Source organism: Heterocephalus glaber, unplaced genomic scaffold (genome assembly GCF_053883595.1).
Source record: "Heterocephalus glaber isolate CG9 unplaced genomic scaffold, H.glaber_assembly_v1.0 deba00000281, whole genome shotgun sequence".
Classification (NCBI taxonomy): Eukaryota; Metazoa; Chordata; class Mammalia; order Rodentia; family Bathyergidae; genus Heterocephalus; species Heterocephalus glaber.
The window spans coordinates 9,075,717-9,092,766 of NW_028258139.1; the positions used below are offsets into that span (position 1 = coordinate 9,075,717).

A 17,050-nucleotide genomic window follows, 5' to 3' on the forward strand; every position below is an offset into this window, starting at 1 on the left:
GTGGCCCCAGATGCTCCTGTGTGCTCCTCCCAAATGTATCTTGCTGTCCTGTTTCCACACTCGTTTTACCCTGGAACATCCTCCCCAGGTGGTTCAGCGAATTCTTCCTATACTTCAGTTTTTACTTGGAGTCCCACCCTCTCTGGGAAACCCATTGTTACCTTCTGACCCTGACATCATTTCTCTTTCCAAGAACTGTATTACTTGACTATTTCATTTGGCATTAAATCACATATTGCCTCAGGATCTATATTTTCTTGTTATCTCAAACTCTTGTCAGGGAATAGCATAGAATGGTCTAATTTCTCTTTCACAAACCAGAATATATGATTTTTGAGGGCTAGAATTTTTATTATTGCCTTGCTTGTTAAATAGCCATTGGTAACGTATGTGTATGTGTATATATTTGGTGCTGGGGGTTTAACCGAGGCACTGAGCCGCATCCCCAGCCCAGTTTTGTTTTGTTTTTGTACTGGGTATCGAACTCGGGTACTTGCACTTGCGCAGCAGGCGGTGAAAGCTCTGAGCTAAATCCCCGGCCCTGTTTTTTATTTTGAAACAGAGTCTCACTAAGTTGCTAAATTGCCCAGTCTGGGCTTGAACTTTCAGTCTTCATGCCACAGCCTCCTGGAGTGCTGGGTGGGACTGCAGGCATGTGCTCCCGTTGCCTGGCTCAGTAATCATTGGTTTATATTTGATTTGCTGATTAAGCCTATGTTTTCTTTCCTTTCTTCCCCACCTTCCCACCCTTCCTTCCTCCTCCTCCCCCTTCTTCTTTCTTTTTTCTTTTCCCTCTTCCTCCTCTTCCCCCTCCCCCTCCTCCTTCTCTTTCTCCCCCTCCTCCTTTTCCTCCTCTTCCTCCTCCTCCTTTTTAAGAGCTAGAATCTTGCTATGTTGTCCAGGTCGACCTCTTAGGCTCAGTGATTTTCCTGCTTCAGCCTCCTGAGTATTCAGGACTACAGGCATATCCCATAAACGTGAACTTTTTTAGTGTGTGCCTTGAGGAAGGCATTGGACTTGGGAGCTATGAAGGACATAGGAAAAAACAAGGTCCTGAAATCCAAACCCATAAGATACTCAGCCTCACCTTGCTCCCCCTGCCCCTATGCCAAGGGCCCAAGTCTGATCTCACCTGGCAGCCTGCACACATCTGCTTCCTTCTGCCCCTAGAACAAACTAACTACTGCATTCAGTTGGTACCTCCTTCTAGGGCCAGGCGAGATGCCACTTTACCACCTAAGTCAAAGGGGCCTTCTTGAAATCATCTCTTATATGCTGCTGTTCTTTTTCTCACAGGCATTTCCACAATGCCTAAATATGAATTTATTTTGTCCATGAGACATTTTTATACTAATAGCTCTGTCCACCACTGTATTTCCGTTTCTGGGGCATAGGAGACATAGGAGTTTTGTTCAGTGCTCAGACCCAGCACAGTGCCTAGAATGCAGTAGGTGCTAGTACTTTGCTGTAAGGGACAAGAAAGAAATATAAAATGGCCTGTGATTTATCCTGCAGATTAAGCTGCTTTGGTTGCTCTAGAATACAAAGGCCCTGTGGAACCACCTGATGTTCCTGTAGAGATAAAAATGGAAATTTCTTTGATCTAGGCAAAAATATGCACTGTTTTCTGTCCTTTCCACCTTCTTCCTTCCCCTCTTTATACCTTTTTTGGCATGTCTTAGAAATGATATGAGGCAGCTTGGGTTCTTGATCAGTGAGGAGGGCGAGACTAGGCTGTTACTCTGTTCTGTGGAATTCTAGACACTTATTTTGAGACCTTTGGGATAGGATACTCACTTTTTCCAAAACTCCCTGAGTCATCTTGAGCAACAGCCCATGCTGCAGGCCAGAGTGGCGAGGAGCCACGGAGCCACGGGGCAGTTGTCTCCTCCTTGCTGACTGCTCCTGCAGACAGTATCTCCGCCCTCCCTGAGTCCTGGGCCTTCTCTCCAGGACTTGCCTAGGAAAATGTGTCAATAAAGAACCTGAGGGCCTAGTGAAGTCATGTCTGCAAAGGCAGTTGGAGCTGCTCAGGGAAGAAAGAGGCGCTCTGTGAAGTCGGTGTCTAATTATTAATCAGACTTTCCTCAGTCCACTCTGCCCTGGGTTCGCCTTCTGCTGCAGCTCAGCTGCCAGGAGTCACTGGGCTGTCCCCCTGCCCCTCCTGGCACAGTGGCATAGACTGGAGATAATAAACAAGACTCTCTGGGCGACTGTCCTTGGTGTATAGAGCCCAGACAGCAGGCCAGCGGCAGCCTCTCCGAGGGAACACACTGTCGTTGGCTCTGGTTCCTCTGCTGTCTCCTGCCTCTGCTGGCCTTCAGCACCCCCTTTTCTCTGCTTAGCAAGACGTGGGGGTCAGGTAGTTTCTCCAAGCCCCTGTGAGTTGAGAGAGGACAGCGTTATAAGTCTCTTTTAGTCCTCATGAGCTGCTAACCAGCTGTGGAGACACACTTTAGGGTCTTCTTCCCCACCCTAGTTCCAGCTGGCCAGAGGTCCCCTTGGGAGTCAGATAAAGAAGGCTCCTCAGTCAGAACTGCATCCATTTTATTACAGTGGCAGATGGGCTCTTAAGTTTTATTTTTTACTTCTAGCATCAGATTTCAACACTAATGTCACACACACACACTTTTCTTTTCCTGGGGATGGAAGCTCAGGCCTGATGTGCACTAGACAAGTGCTCTGCCTCTGACCCATACTCCAGCCCTAGGTCTGTTGGACAGTGGAGCCGTAGTCTGAGGGAGGCTGACCTGAGGCCAGTGGTGGTGGGTCCCAGACTGCAGTCAGGGTGTGCACAAGTCTGTGAGAGTAGTCCTGTCTTCAGACTGCTTGCCCCTGAAAAATGAATCTCTTCACGATGCGCGTCTCAACTTTGGGCCAAGCTCGTTGTCCTCTTCTTTCCCCCAATGTTCCTGCAAAGCCAGGCCTCAGGACTTGGGTTTATTGCTGTTTTCTCTCTGCTCGTGTTAATTTGCTGCCCTTCTTTTCCTCTTCTGTCTGTGGAACTTGGTGCGACACAGACTTAGGAAATCCTTTTTTTCTTTTGAAACTTTGAATTTCTTGTCTATCTTGCTGCCCTTCTATCTTCATTCATTCATTTGCATTACTGGGTATTGAACCCAGGGCCTTTGCATTGAGGTACATATCCAGCTCTTTCATTTTTTTGAGACAGAACCTCACTCAGTTGCCCAGGTTGGACTCAAACTTGAGATCCTACTGCCTCATCCTCCAAGGGTACTGGGATTACAGGTATGCTCCACCACACCTGGGTGGATTATTTACCTTTAAAATATGTGTGTGTGTGCGTGTGTGTGTGTGTGTGTGTGTGTGTGTGTGTGTGTGTGTGTGTGTTGGTGGGGATTAAACCCCAGGCCTTGTACATGCTAGGCAAATACTCCATCTCTGAGCTGTACCCTCAAGCCTCATTTGCCTATTTTTACAAGCATTCTTTTTATCATGATGTGTACTTAGTTAATTGTTATTAAATTGAATCTGTTAGAAGGTTGTGATCTAACTTGTATCTTTCTATGGAACCGTTGTCAAAAGGAGCCCATGCCAGGGCTTCCTGTCTGGAGGTAGTATGTGTGTGTGTGTGTGTGTGTGTGTGTGTGTGCCCACATGCACAGCCCAGTGGGCAGCCTAGGAGTCCACAGAGCGGATTCATCATGTATTGCAGCTTGAATTTTTTTTTTTGCCATGTTTATAAGTGTTGTGATTAATGAAATATGAACTCGTAAAATGTTGAATTGAGCAGCTGTTTGATCATTAGTTATTATTTTCAGTCATTAGGCTGTAAAGAGTAGCCTCTCTCACATAAAGATAAGAAATTGCTGATGGCAAAAAAGAATCATCATGCCAAAAGATTAGGAACCATGATGATGCCTTCCGCCTGGCATCTGGGTCCCATTCTGTTCTAGCTGCATCCGTCTTGGCTGTTAGATAGATTGTGAGCCCTTGGGTACAGGACTTCTGTCCTGCCCACACCCTCCATAGAGGTGTGGTGGATTCCTTCAGCTGCGTGCACACATCAGTGTCCAGGAAGTATGTGCAGGTTGGACTTAGTCCATAAGTGCTGTTTTCCCATTTCACTCTATTATTCTACTTTCTCAAGCTCTTGCTTTTTGTCTAGTTTTTGGTTTTAGATTGTTTGTTTGTCTGTTTTTTGTGACAGGGCCTCACCAAGTAGCTCAGGTTTGGCTTGAACTCACTGTGTAACCCATGCTGGCCTCAAACAGGCAATCCGCCTGCCTCAGCCTCCTGAGTGCTGGATTACAGGTGTGCAGCACCACGCCCAGCCTTCCTCTGTGTAAGTTGTTTTTTTTTTTTCCTCTGTGTAGTTTTTACAAGTAATCCCTAATCTCCAGTACTTTCCTATCAGTGAATTGCCAATTCTTACTCCAGCTACACTTGGCATTCAGCAAGCATCAGTCTAGGCTGTGGCCAGATAGCATAATAGTTGAAATAGCTATTTATTGAGCAATTTTTGGCCAGGCATTGTGGAAGGTACTTTGGAAATGCATTCTCTCACTTAGAAATAACTTGTAGTTACTGGGTTTACCCTCACTTACAGGTGAGTCAGCTGACTTTGAGGCAGAGCCAGGCTCTGTCTCAGTCCTTGCCTCCTGAGGATTGGGCATGTCTCTGCCTCTGAGGAATTTTCCACTGAGGACATAGAAACAATGGCAAACAATGCTGCTTGGCTGTGAATAAGCATAGCATTGTTTGGAAGTTTTATGGAGCTCAGAGGTAGACTAATTCGAAAGGGTCTGGAGGAGGTGGGGGCAGAGGGAAGGGCCTAGTGTCCTGCTGGATCTGAATATGTTTGGTGCCCAGAGGAGAGCAAGCATTGAGAATGGGGGGCAGTGTACCTAGAGCAGTGGGCTGGCCAGACTGGGGGAGCAGGGTTCTCAGGAAAAGGGGTGAGGTAGGGTAACTACAGCCAGAGGGATTTGTCAGATGGGAGACTGCTGCAGTGGATGACAAGCAAATACACATGGAGTTTAAGCAAAATGCTAAGGATAAACCTGAGCAAGTATGATGCATTGGCAGCAGGAGGCAGATTCTTCATGGGAGGGCAGCTGTCTCCTGTCAGTGTCTCTGTCTCTCGCTCAGCCCTCAGTACAGGGCGTTGAAACCAGGGCCTTTGCACTGAGTGACATCCTCAGCCCCTTTTTTTTGGTACTGGGGATCAAACTTGGGACCTTGCACTTGTGAGGCAGGTGGCGTAACCACTGAGCTAAATCCCCGGCCCCTCAGCCTTTTTTATGTATGTACTTATTTAAGACAGGGTCTCACTAAGTTGCCCAGGTGAGACTTGAACTTGTGATCTTCCTACCTCAATCTCAGACTCTTTCTACATTTTACTTCTTAACTCTCCCCTCCCTGTGTGGCCTTGGGGCCCAGTGCCCTCCTCTGGTCCTGGGAATGGTGGATAGACTGCCCTTGGTGTATGGCAGTGAAGTACACTGGAGCACCTGGAGTATGGGAAAGGCTCCAGGCACACAGACCAGGGACCCGGATTTCCCTCCCGGGCCTGTAGCTTCTCGGATCCATAAAATTAGCCTTATTTATTCTGTTTTCTTCACTCATCTCTAATTTGCAGACCACTATAACTACTCATAGGGTCTTCTGGATAAAGGTGGTAGCAGATATATGGAAATACAGAAGCTGTCTAGTGGTTCAAGGCTTCCTGGGATCAGGTGTCAGCTGTGTCACTTCCTGTGTGACTCTGGACAAGTTACTTAACCTCTCTGTGTCTCCTTTTTCTTATCTATAAAACAGGTGGGTAATTGTACCTTACAGTGAGGAGAGAGAGAATGAATGAATATGCCTGACATGTAGTGAGTTGTGAATTATAACTGCTATTGTTAGTGGTATTATCACCTCCGTTGTTGTCACCATCAGCACAGTACTTGGATGATAAGAGCTGAAAGTCCCCCAAATGTATGGTAAGAAGTTGCCAAAGTCCCTGTGAGGAAGTGAAGTCCCCTCCACACTTCTCTTAAGCCCTGGAGCTGTAACCACATTGTGCCAATTGCAGACTTGTAGAGATTCCAAGTATTGCTGAAAAGCTTGAACAATCTCAGGCATTGTTTTCTGATACAGATCACATCTTTTCTCAGGCACATAAACAGTTACCTTCTTTTTAAATAGAGAATGGAGGGAGCCAGGTGCAGTGATGCACACCTGTAATCCCAGCTCTGCAGAGGCTGAGGCAGAAGGGTCACAAGTTTGAAGCCAGCCTGGGCAATGTATTGAGACTCTGCCTCAAAAAAAAAAAAAAAAAAAAGCTGGGTAGGTAGCTCAGTGGTAGATCACTTTCCTAGCAGGAAACTCCGGGTTCAATCCCCAGTACAGAGGGGGAAAAGCAGACAGGAAAAGAGCGAGAACAGCCAGTTTTTTTCCTTCTGCCTGGAGGGAGAGGTCAGCCCGGCTTGATCTGCCTGGGACACAGCGACCCCACGGGAGCTGTGCACCTGCTCTGTGCCTGCTGGGCGTGGCATTTCTGTTTTAGAGTGTTTATCTTCCTCTGTCCCAGACCCAGACTGGGTGCGTTTAGCTTCAGCTTTGCCGTTAAATTCACCAACAAAGACCAGGGCCTCATGGCTACTTCTAAAAGTCCTCAACAACTTGTTCTTGAACCAGTACTGACGGACGTCTGAGTCCTGAATTTATCTATTTAGAGCAGTTTTGGTTTTTTTAAAACAAAACTGAAATCACTGGGCCTTGTCCTTTGTAGATGAAGTGTGAATTGCTTTCTGGGGACTGGCTCATACCAGAAACCAGCTGGTTTTAAATTACTGCAGATCTTTAAAGGAGCAGCTTACTGTGGGCCACATTGCCAGCCACAGCACCCTGCTGTCTGTCGGATCCTGGTGTGGCCTGTGGCAGTGTGGAGGTACATATGTGACAGCTGGCAGAGGTGCGTCCTTTACTTTTACATAGGGCCAGAGTCCTGGGGGTGAGTCCCCTTGGTCCCCTCATGGTATTCCCCACCTCATTGTGGTTGGTAATACATGTGGACGAGTGCTGTGTGGAGATGGCAGACAGAACTCTTACACACATTAGTCATGGGGTAGATCGTCAGAAAAGTAGACTCATCATTTGGGGTTCTCTAGCGCTGGCAGCAGCATCCCATGTGGAGTCATGTCCTTAGCTAGCAGATACTTTGTAAATGGCCGAAAGACTGGGCTTTGCATATTTGGCCTCTGTCGTGCAAGATAAAAATGCCATCAGAAATATGTGATGGGAGGGCTGGGTGCTAAGGGACATGGAGTGACAGGATGGTAGAACAAACTGGCCCTCCTCCAGCTTTGCTCTTCTTGGATTTCCCACTTGAACTGAGGGAGACAGGCTGATGTTTTTGGCTATGGACCAGCTCCTTTCTTTATTCTTGTAAGAACACAGAATCCCAGCTCTAGTAGTAGTGCCATTTTAAGTACTTTGTTGTAATGTCCAGTGGCCAGGAGTTATAAAACAGGCCAATCTTCCCTTGCCTTTGAGAAGGAAGACTCTCTATTGGTACCTTGTTGTTGTCATTGCAATAAAAAGACTGTCAGAGCCTCAGATTTTACTATGTATTATAAATATAATAATGGTTGAAATCACATTCTTAAGATATGTCTGCAGAATTAAAACAACACTGAGATTCTATCTTGATCCAGAGAGAATGGCTATCATCAAGAAATCAAATAAAAGCAAATGGTGACTAGCTTGTGTGGGTAAAAAGGAACCCTTTAAAATTGTTGGTAGGAATATAAACTTGTACAACTACTGTGGAAATCAGTATGGAGAGTCCTCAGAAAACTAAAACTAGAAATTTCATTCAACCTAGCTATTCCCTTAACTTCCCAAAAGAGTTAAAGATATATTACAGGGATATATGCATACCCCTGTTTATAGCAACACAATTTGTAATATCTAAATCTTGGAAGCAGCCTGTATGCCCACCAACAGATGAATGGATAAAGAAAAGGGTTTTATACCCAATGGAGTACTGCTCTGTTATAAAGAAGGATAAATTTGAGTCATTTGTGGGGGCAGAGAAGCTGAGCTGGTCCCAGCACCCAGAAGGAAGCTCCCCCGCCACCATCCCATGCTCCTAGGGCAGAGAAGCTGAGCCAGTGCCAGCACCTGAAAGGAAGCTCCCCCGCCGCCATCCCAAGCTCCTAGGGCAGAAAAAGTGAGCCGCGAGGGTGCCCGAACTGCAACCCCCCCCCTCCCCCGCCCCGTGGAAATGAGAAGACACGTAAACAAGCCTCAAAAACAGACTTCTGGATCACCTACAGCAACCCCAAAGGGAAACAAGATGAAACAATCTAATACTCAACCACCTGGACTCTCTGAACTGGCAACAAAAGAGGATCTGGGAAAAATGAAATAAGAAATAATTACTCAGATAACAGCAAAGATTTTGCTCATGGTGCAAGACATGATTAATAAATCTAGAGAGGACACAGATAAAAAAATAGAGGATCTGAGGAACATGATGGAATCCCAATATAGGAAACAAATGGAATCCATAAAACAGATGCAAACAGATTTCCAAGAGCTTAAAAACTCCATCGAAAGTCTGCGCAGCAGAATGAACCAATGTGAGGACAGAATTTCAGATATAGAAGATAAGATTGCAATTAGTGACCAGGAAAAGAAAAATTGCTTTAAAATTGTAAAGGAACACAAGCAGTCAATCCAGCACCTGCTAGATGATGCAAAGAAGAATAACGTAAGACTGATTGGAATCAATGAAGAAAGAGGAGAGAGTGCAGATGACATAAAAAAACTGTTCACAGAAGTGATGGCAGAAAACTTCCCAAGCAGGGGAAAAGAACTTCACATACAGATAAGTGAGGCATATAGGACTCCAGCTAGCCTTGATCAAAAAAAATCTACACAGAGGCATATAATAGTTAGGATTCCAGAAATCCAACAGAAGAACAAAATTCTACAAGCAGTGAGAGAAAAGAAACAAATCACATACAAAGGAAAGCCCATCAGAATCACAGCAGACTTCTCAATGCAAACCCTCAAGACAAGAAGAGCTTGGAGTGATGTATTTCAAGGCCTAAAGGAAAACAGCCTCCAACCCAGATTGATGTTCCCTGCAAAACTATCTTTCAAAATTGATGGAGAAATAAGATACTTTCATGATAAAGAGCACCTTAGGAACTTCATGAATACCAAACCGGCACTCCAAAAAATTTTAGACAATACCCTAGGAAAAGACAATGAGGATCACAACCCCAGGAAACCCAGCAGAATGAATCCATTGGGCGTGACAAATTAAACGCAAAGGGGGATACTCCAACAAAAAGAAAAAGTCACGACAAGGCTTTTAAAACTTTTAACTTTTATCTCCCTAATGGGTGTATAATTCAGTCTTGTTATTGTACCGATTAGTATTTTTCTGATTCTAGAGTTGCACACCTTTCCTTGTGCTATACTGGCTATTTATCATCTTATGTCTACTCTTTAATTGGGTTGTCTATTAATGAGCTCTAAGAATTCTTTATATATTCTGGTTATAGGTTATATGCATTGTAAATATGGTCTGTTTAAGGACTACTTTTCATTTTAATGATGTCATTTAAAGTTCTAAATTTTGATGGAATCTCATTTATCAATTTTTTTCTTTTATACATCATGTCTTTTGTATCCTGGGTAGTTCTTGCCTACCCTGAATTCATAAACATTTTCCCTTATAATTTCTCTTTAAAGTTTTATACTTTTAGACTTTCTTATTTAGGTTCATAGATCCCTTCAAGTTATTTTCATGTATGGAAAAAAAGGGTTGAGGTTAATTTTTTTATATACGGATACCAGGTGTTCTAGTGCCGTTTGCTGAAAACACTATCTCTTCCTCGGCCCTTGAATTGAGTTTATATTCTATAAAATGCTAATGTTAAATAATCTTTCAAAACTCAGTGGACCATATATGTGTGGTTCTATTTCTAGATTCTCTGTTTTATTCCTATGATCTATATGTCTTTCCTTACACCAACGCTGCCTTGATTACTGTAGCTTTAGAAGAAGTCTTAAAATTAGGTACTAAACGTCTTACAACACTGTTTTTGTTTTTTGTTTTTTTTTAACTTTCCTGGGTCCTTTGTACTCCTATATAACTTTTAAATTTCAATATCCAGTTCTTCATTTAGAGCAAGTATACACAGACCTGAATTTTTATATATACCTTGTGTTTTCTAATCCTGCTAAATTCAAATACAAGTTCTAGGGGCTCCTAGAGATTTCTTAGTATTTTCTCTGTAGATGATCATTTCATCTACATATAAAGATTTTGCTTCTACCTTGCCAATCCTATCCTAATTGTGTCATTTTATTGCCAGACTATTTTGGTGGGGCCTAGGTTTCAAAGTTTAATGGACAGATAAAGAGTAAGCATATCTGCCCTTGTTCCCCACCTTAAGGAGAGAGCGTTGTATCTTCTCCATTCATGTAAGGTGTTCTCACTGGAAGTATGGAGTACATGTCTCTAATCTATTGAGAAGGTTCTGTTCTAGTCTCCTGACAGCTTTTACCGTGAACAGCTGTGGAATTTAGTCCAATACTTTTTCTCCAACTAGTGACAGGATCATATGGCTTTTTCCTTTCCTCTGTTAAAAAGATGACTTTTGGGAGTGGATCTTCCAATGCTGAACCAACACTGCCATCCCTATAACAAAACCACTTTCTACATCCTGCCAGATCTGACTTCCAATAGTTTGTTTTGTTAAACAAATTTCTATCTATGTTCATACTTTTTTCTTCTATTGTCTTTATCCAATTTTAGGATTAGCACAATGTTGATTTCCTATTTTTTCTGCTTTAATTGTTTGATATAATTTTTCAGGTAAAATGTATATGAGCCTGCTGTTGTCATATAGGTAGATTTTCAAGCTAGGAATATACTTTCTTTAATAGGTACAATTCAAATTTTATATTTCCTCCAGAGTTAGTTTCATTAATTTGTCTTCCAAGGTACTTCTTAGAATGTTGTCAAATTTATTTCAAAAAAGATTTTTGTAATATGCTTTCTATATTCTTTTGAATTCTGTAAGATCCGTGGTAATGTCTCCTAGATCTTGATATTGTAATTTAAAAAATGTATAATTTATATTGTATAACAGGAAGAAAAGATCTAAAGGAGCAGGGGAAGTGGGAGGGGTAGGGGAAAGGAAAAAAGGGAAAAGAAAAAATATGAGAAAAGGAAAAAAATGGAAACAAAGTCTTTGCAAATAGGGAAGGGTGGAGGGGGTGAAGGGAGGGCAAGGGAAGGGGGAAAAAAATAAGAACCAAGATACTCATGTAATGGTACAAGATCCCAATGATGAATGTAACTATTTTATACCTAAAATGTACCAATAAACTTAATGGGACAAAAAAAATTTGAGTCATTTGTGAGAAAATGGATGTACCTTGAGACTATAATGTTAAATGAAATAAATCATACACACAAGCTTGAATATTGCATAGTTATCATATGAAAACTCCAAAATATAAATAAATCAAAGAGCAAAATAAATGATAGTAGGAAACAGATCTTTTGCAAATGGAAAGAGGACCAAGAGATGGAAGAAGGAGGTATAAAAAGAGTTAAGATATATTATGTACATGTACCAACTCCCCACAGTGAATGTAATAATTATATACTGCAAACATGTACTAATAGAAATAAAAAAAATGAGCTGTCTGCAGGACTTTGTGCCTATTTTAGTCTGAGTTGGTTGCCCACTGGGCAAAGAGGCAAGAGGCCTGAAGCCAGGAGCATCTTGCCTTGAGAGGCTGGTATTCAGTCTGGTATTTTATTTGATGTAGATTCAAATGGGAAGTGGCAGAAGTGACTTTCCTGATCTTCAGGGCATGTGGCCATGTTTTCAGTGGGCCCTGATGTACCCCAGTTGCCAAGTTGGTTGTGAGTTATGTGGCCATAGGGACTCTGAGGGCAAGTGGGACTCAGTGAGTGCAAGGTTTTCCCTGAATGTCAGGGGGTGTTAGAGGTACTCTGCAGGCCCTAGTGTTGTGCTCATCTCCTCGGGTTCCCACAGAGGGAGAGCAGTCCTAGCCATGTGTTATGGTTTCGATCTTAAATGCCCCTGAAGGGCCCATATGTTAATGACTTGATAACCAGGTCTGGTGCTGTTGGGAGGTGATGGAACCTTTTAGGAGGTTGGATCCAGCCCAGTGGGAGGAGGTTAGGTCATTGGAACAGATCCTTGATGGGATATTAGGGCGGAGACCTGAAACTGTGAGCCAAAATAAACTTTTGTTCCTTTAAGTTGATTTTCTCAGGTATTTTGTCACTGTGGAAGTAAGTAAGGAGTGAGCAAAGTAGGCCTAGCACATGTTAACAACTATCTTGCCTTATTGCTGGAGAGAAAGGGATTGCCATATCCACTCCCCTCCAATTTTTGTAAAGCCTAGGAGAAAATAATTGTCACTAAGGAGTAGCAACAGTTGCCCTGTCACCTCATGTGTGGGTATCCCTCAGTCATTCCTAAACCTGAATCCAAGAAAGTTGTAGATAAAGGCAAGTCATGGATTATAGAAGTGTTTGCTTTTCTGCCACTAAACAGGATACAGATAATAATTGAATAAAATCAACAGCTGGTTTATTTACCCTGTATGTCTAATCTGCTTTGTTATTTCTTCAGAATGTCTTTGGAAATTGCTTATCGTTAGCACCTATAACTACGCTTGCCCTAGTTGGGTGCTCACAATTTATTAAATGCCCCTCCCAACAATAGCAAAGTTTCATTAAAGGTATGAAAAGAAACAGACTGTGGAGAGTGAATTTGGGCCAAGTAATCGCAGGTAAAGAAGCACACCCTACAGCGTGGGGCCGGGCCACCATGCAAAAGAGAACCCAGTGGTGACTTTTTCCCTTTTCAATTCTGCTTTCCACGGCCACAGTTCTAATCTGACCCTTCTTCATCTCATGTCCCAGCAGTTACCTGAGCCCCCTGGACACTGCCTAGCTGAAGTTCATTTTTCCTGCGTAGCATCCTCCTAGCTTTGCTCCCTCCATGTTGCTTTGAAGGCTCCTGTCCGCTTCCCTGGGTCCTACTGAAACTCCTCCCTGGCTTTGAGAGCCTGCTGGCAGCTGCCTACGTGTCTAGCACCACTTCTAGGCCTTCTCCATAGTCCTGCCTAGCAGGGCTGTGCTGCTATATCCCTGAAGGGCCCTCTTCCCTGCCTACCTGAATCCTAACCCTGATAATCTAGCCCAGTGATGGCAAACCTATGGCATGGGTACCGTAATGGGCATGCAGAGCCCTCTGTGAGAGCACACAAGCCGAGTTGCCCCAGCAGCTGAATGTTGTTTTTTTTTTTAAAGTAAAACCTCACTATTCAAGTTTAATTGCAGTGTTGGCACTTTACGATAAATAAGTGGGTTTTGGATTGCACTTTGGGCACTTGGTCTCTAATAAAAGGTTCACCATCACTGCTCTAGCCATATAGTTCAGGAAATTGGAGTTTTTTTTTTCCTTAATTGGATTTTAAGCTTCTGCAGGGTGGCCATCATGTCTTATTTTTGTGTGACTCTTTCAGTGGTCCTCAGATGGTGTATACTGCAAGTAGTTGGCAGACACTTGGTTGACAGACTTACTAGTCTGACAGTCACTGGTGTAGGAGATTTTCATTAAGAAATACTTTCCTTATCTTTGTCTTGTTTTGCTTTTTTTTTTTTCTGTAGATCTAACAGTCTGTTTCAGTTTGAATGTTCACAAAATAGTTTGTATGGATCTGTCTAGGAATAGAAACCCCGAACAGTTTGTTTTCAAAAGCGAACCTCGTAGTGATGCACAGTTCCCCTTTGTCCTTTGAAGGAGTAGCTGCAGGCAGGTGGTATAGTGCTGATGCTGTCCTCTAGGTAGGAGATGGCTCTAGCATGGCGAGGGCAGATACACCTAGCAAGGGTAGGATGCAGTCCCTCCGGCCTCTCTTGCTTTCTTCTTCCTGTCCTCTGTTTTCCTGCCTCCACCCCAAGTCTCAGCCATTTCCTTCTGTGTTGGAGGTGATCTTGCCTCCTCAGGAGCACGGAGGGGTCTGCACAGGGAGAAGCCTGCAGGGGTTGTTACTTGTGCTGAGAAGTGGACTCTGGCTTAGGAGGAGCTCTGTTCAGCTGTTCTGGACTTGCTCAGGATTGATAAGGAGCCTCCGGAGCAGATTCTGCTGGGAGAGACCAGTGCCCAAGAGTATGGGGCAGAGTGAGGGCTGAGAGACTGGCTTGGAGATCTGGGTCCCCAGGTCAGGTCTGGGTGGAAGAAGATCTCTGTCAGTGACTGAGCCCCCGGGGAGGCTCTCATAGGGACAGTGGCTGGGGGTAGTCATTCTGTTCCTTGCTTCCAGTAGGCCCACGAGGAAGGAGACTATTGTGTTTTGTACTTTGGTTAATTTGTTCATTTATCTTTTCTGTTCCTGAGACCAAAAATCTTTGGATTAGACTCTTGTATTCTCACACCTCATAGTTTATCCATGAGCTGATCAGGGAAAGGTGTCAGCCCCACCTCCATTTTAACTCTGACTCCGGTGACCTGCACTAATGGTTCTCTAAGGCTCTGGGTTCCCACCTGGTTTCCCTGGTCCACCTCATACCCCGAGTATAGTGTTCTCTGGCATCCGAGGCTCCTGATAGCACTCTGCTTGTGATCTCATCATTCTTCTGCTCATATTGTCATGGACAGGGTCCTAGGAAGTTCCTAAACCCACTCTATCAAAAGAATTAAGTTGCAGGTTTGCTGACTCCTGTCTCGGAAAATGAATTTTCAGGACACAACAGTAAGAAACATAAAGGGATTTATTCGGTAGAAATGTAGAGAAATAGAGTGTGGGAGAGAGGGAGGAAAGAAAGGAGGAGGAGAGGAAAGAAAGAGAGATGCATTGTGATCCAGAGCTGGGTATATTTATGGGGCTTGGAGGTGACTTCAAGGTGAGTGATCTAGGATGTGCGCACCTACTGTCTGTCAGGTCACTCATCTGGCAGTCCATGTTAGACTGCGAACAGTTTACATATGCTTGAAGTAGAGATTTGCTGCCTACTCATATTGCTGCTTTCTTCTTCTTCTTTTTTTTTTTTTTCTGTACCGGGGATTGAACTTGGGACCTTGTGCTTGCCAGGCAGGCGGTGGATGCTTTCTTCTTCTTTTGACACAAAGTCTCACTGTGTAGTTCAGGCTGGCCTGGGACTCTCAGTGATCCTCCTGCCTCAGCCTTCCAAGTGCTGGGATTACAAGGTGCGCCACCATGCCCAACATTTTCTTGAGGGTGGAAGTCTGTGGAAGGAAGTGAAATTTATAGATGAAAAACACAGGCCCAGAGCCCAGTTTACAGGCTTATTGTGTCTTTAAGACCCTTGGGAATTTTTTTTTTTGAGTGAATTTCTTGGAAGGGGAAAAGGGATTGGGTAACTTTTGTGTCCGGAAACTGCAGGATTTTTTTTAAAGTACAATTTAAAATTTTTGATTTTCCTTGACCACCCCCCATATATATATATATATATATACACACACACACACACACACACACATGTATTGAAAAAAAAAAGTCTTACCTCAATACCTGCACACTGATTCCCTCTCATACCCTGCTGAAACCTGTAAAGTGCTCGTGTGGCCCACAGGACCCACTCCATCCGGTCGCCCCTCACTTTAATAACCCCATCTGAAGCACGTGCTGGGTCCCCCCGCCCTTATTCCTCCTCACAGGCTTCTCAGCTGTCCTACTTCCCAACGCACCTGAGCACCCCATCCTCCACCCACCTCCATAGCCTGTGCTTTTCCTCCATAGCCTGTGCTTCCTTCTAATGTGCCCAGGTGTGCTTGTGTGCTGTCTCCTCTCCCAAGCATAGAAGCTGCATGTCCCCACGTCTTGTTCACTGTTCTCTCCCTAGTGCCTGGTATGTTCACTAACTTAAGTCATTTATTCTGTATCCATAACATGTAGGATGGGGGGCATAACACACACAGGAATGAGTCACTGATGGTTGCCCCTGGAGAGCCATGGTCTATTGAGGAGCGTGTGACACCAGTGTGGCAAGGAGCAATGCTGATGAAGGAATCAGACCGTGGTGGGATCAGGAAGGAAGCAGCTGTGCTGGGGAGCAACAGCCAGGTGGCTGGCCGCCCACCAAGTGAAAAGGACTCACCTGAAACTGTTCTGCTGTTCCGGCATGAATCTTCTCTTAGCTTTTCCCACAAGGCTGAGGAGAATCATCAACTTCTTGTGCTAATCAGTCAACAAGTATGAGATAAATGCTTTCTGCACAGGATGCTTCTAGGCATTGTTGGATCTTGATGGCAAAAAATGCATCTCAAGTATTTTCATCTTCCTGTGGCATAAAAGACATCCTGAGTGTTTGCATCTTCCTGTTAATCAAGTCCACTTCCTTTAATCTTCCTTTACATGGTCTATTCTATTTGGTTAATCTTTTCTTTTTTCTATAACCTTTCCAGGTGCCCCCCTTTATCTTTATTTTTCTCCCCAAGATGATGCTATTCTCACAGGGAGAGAATATTTATCTCCTTATACTAATTTTTTTTTTCACCCCCAGTGCTGGGGATGGACCCCAAGGCCTCTCACATGCTAGGCAAGTGCTCTACCACCAGGCTACACCCTCAGTTCAATTTTATCTTTTTTTTTTCTTTTTGACACAGGATCTTAGCTGTGTAGTTCATGCTGGCCTTGAACTTGATATGTAGCCCAAGGTGGCCTTGAACTCAGGGCAACCTGCCTGCCTCTGTCTTCTAAGTGCTGGGATCACAGGTGTGTGCCACCACACCTGGCCCTCAACCTGTCTTAATTCTTTACTATCAGAAACAATTCACCCACCCCAATGTAGGGAGTCATCATTGTGAATCTCCCTGTTTCCAGCTGCATGTGGAACCATACCTTTGCATGGGGCAGACCCTGAGAAACCTCTTTCTGGTGGTCAGTCCTGGCCCCGCTACCTGCTGTGTGCTTGGGGCATGATCCCCTCCACAGACAGCCAGTTCAGCTTGACCTGCCCAGGAGTTTTCTCTGCCTGTTGTGCATGAGAGGCAGACCCAGGCTCTTC

General features: G+C 44.2%; 1 protein-coding gene across 23 annotated transcripts in view; it reads left to right on the top strand.

Moving 5' to 3' along the window:
* Window positions 1–17,050, top strand: part of Mical3 (microtubule associated monooxygenase, calponin and LIM domain containing 3) — a 213,499-nt gene that overhangs the window by 28,222 nt on the left and 168,227 nt on the right. The window contains exon 2 of one of the 23 annotated variants that reach the window (XM_087182154.1): window positions 4,172–4,306. The exons of the other annotated variants lie outside the window; for them this stretch is intronic. The gene's annotated coding sequence lies outside the window, so the exon portion shown is untranslated. The remainder of the gene's footprint in view (window positions 1–4,171; window positions 4,307–17,050) is intronic. 23 annotated transcript variants of the gene reach the window in all.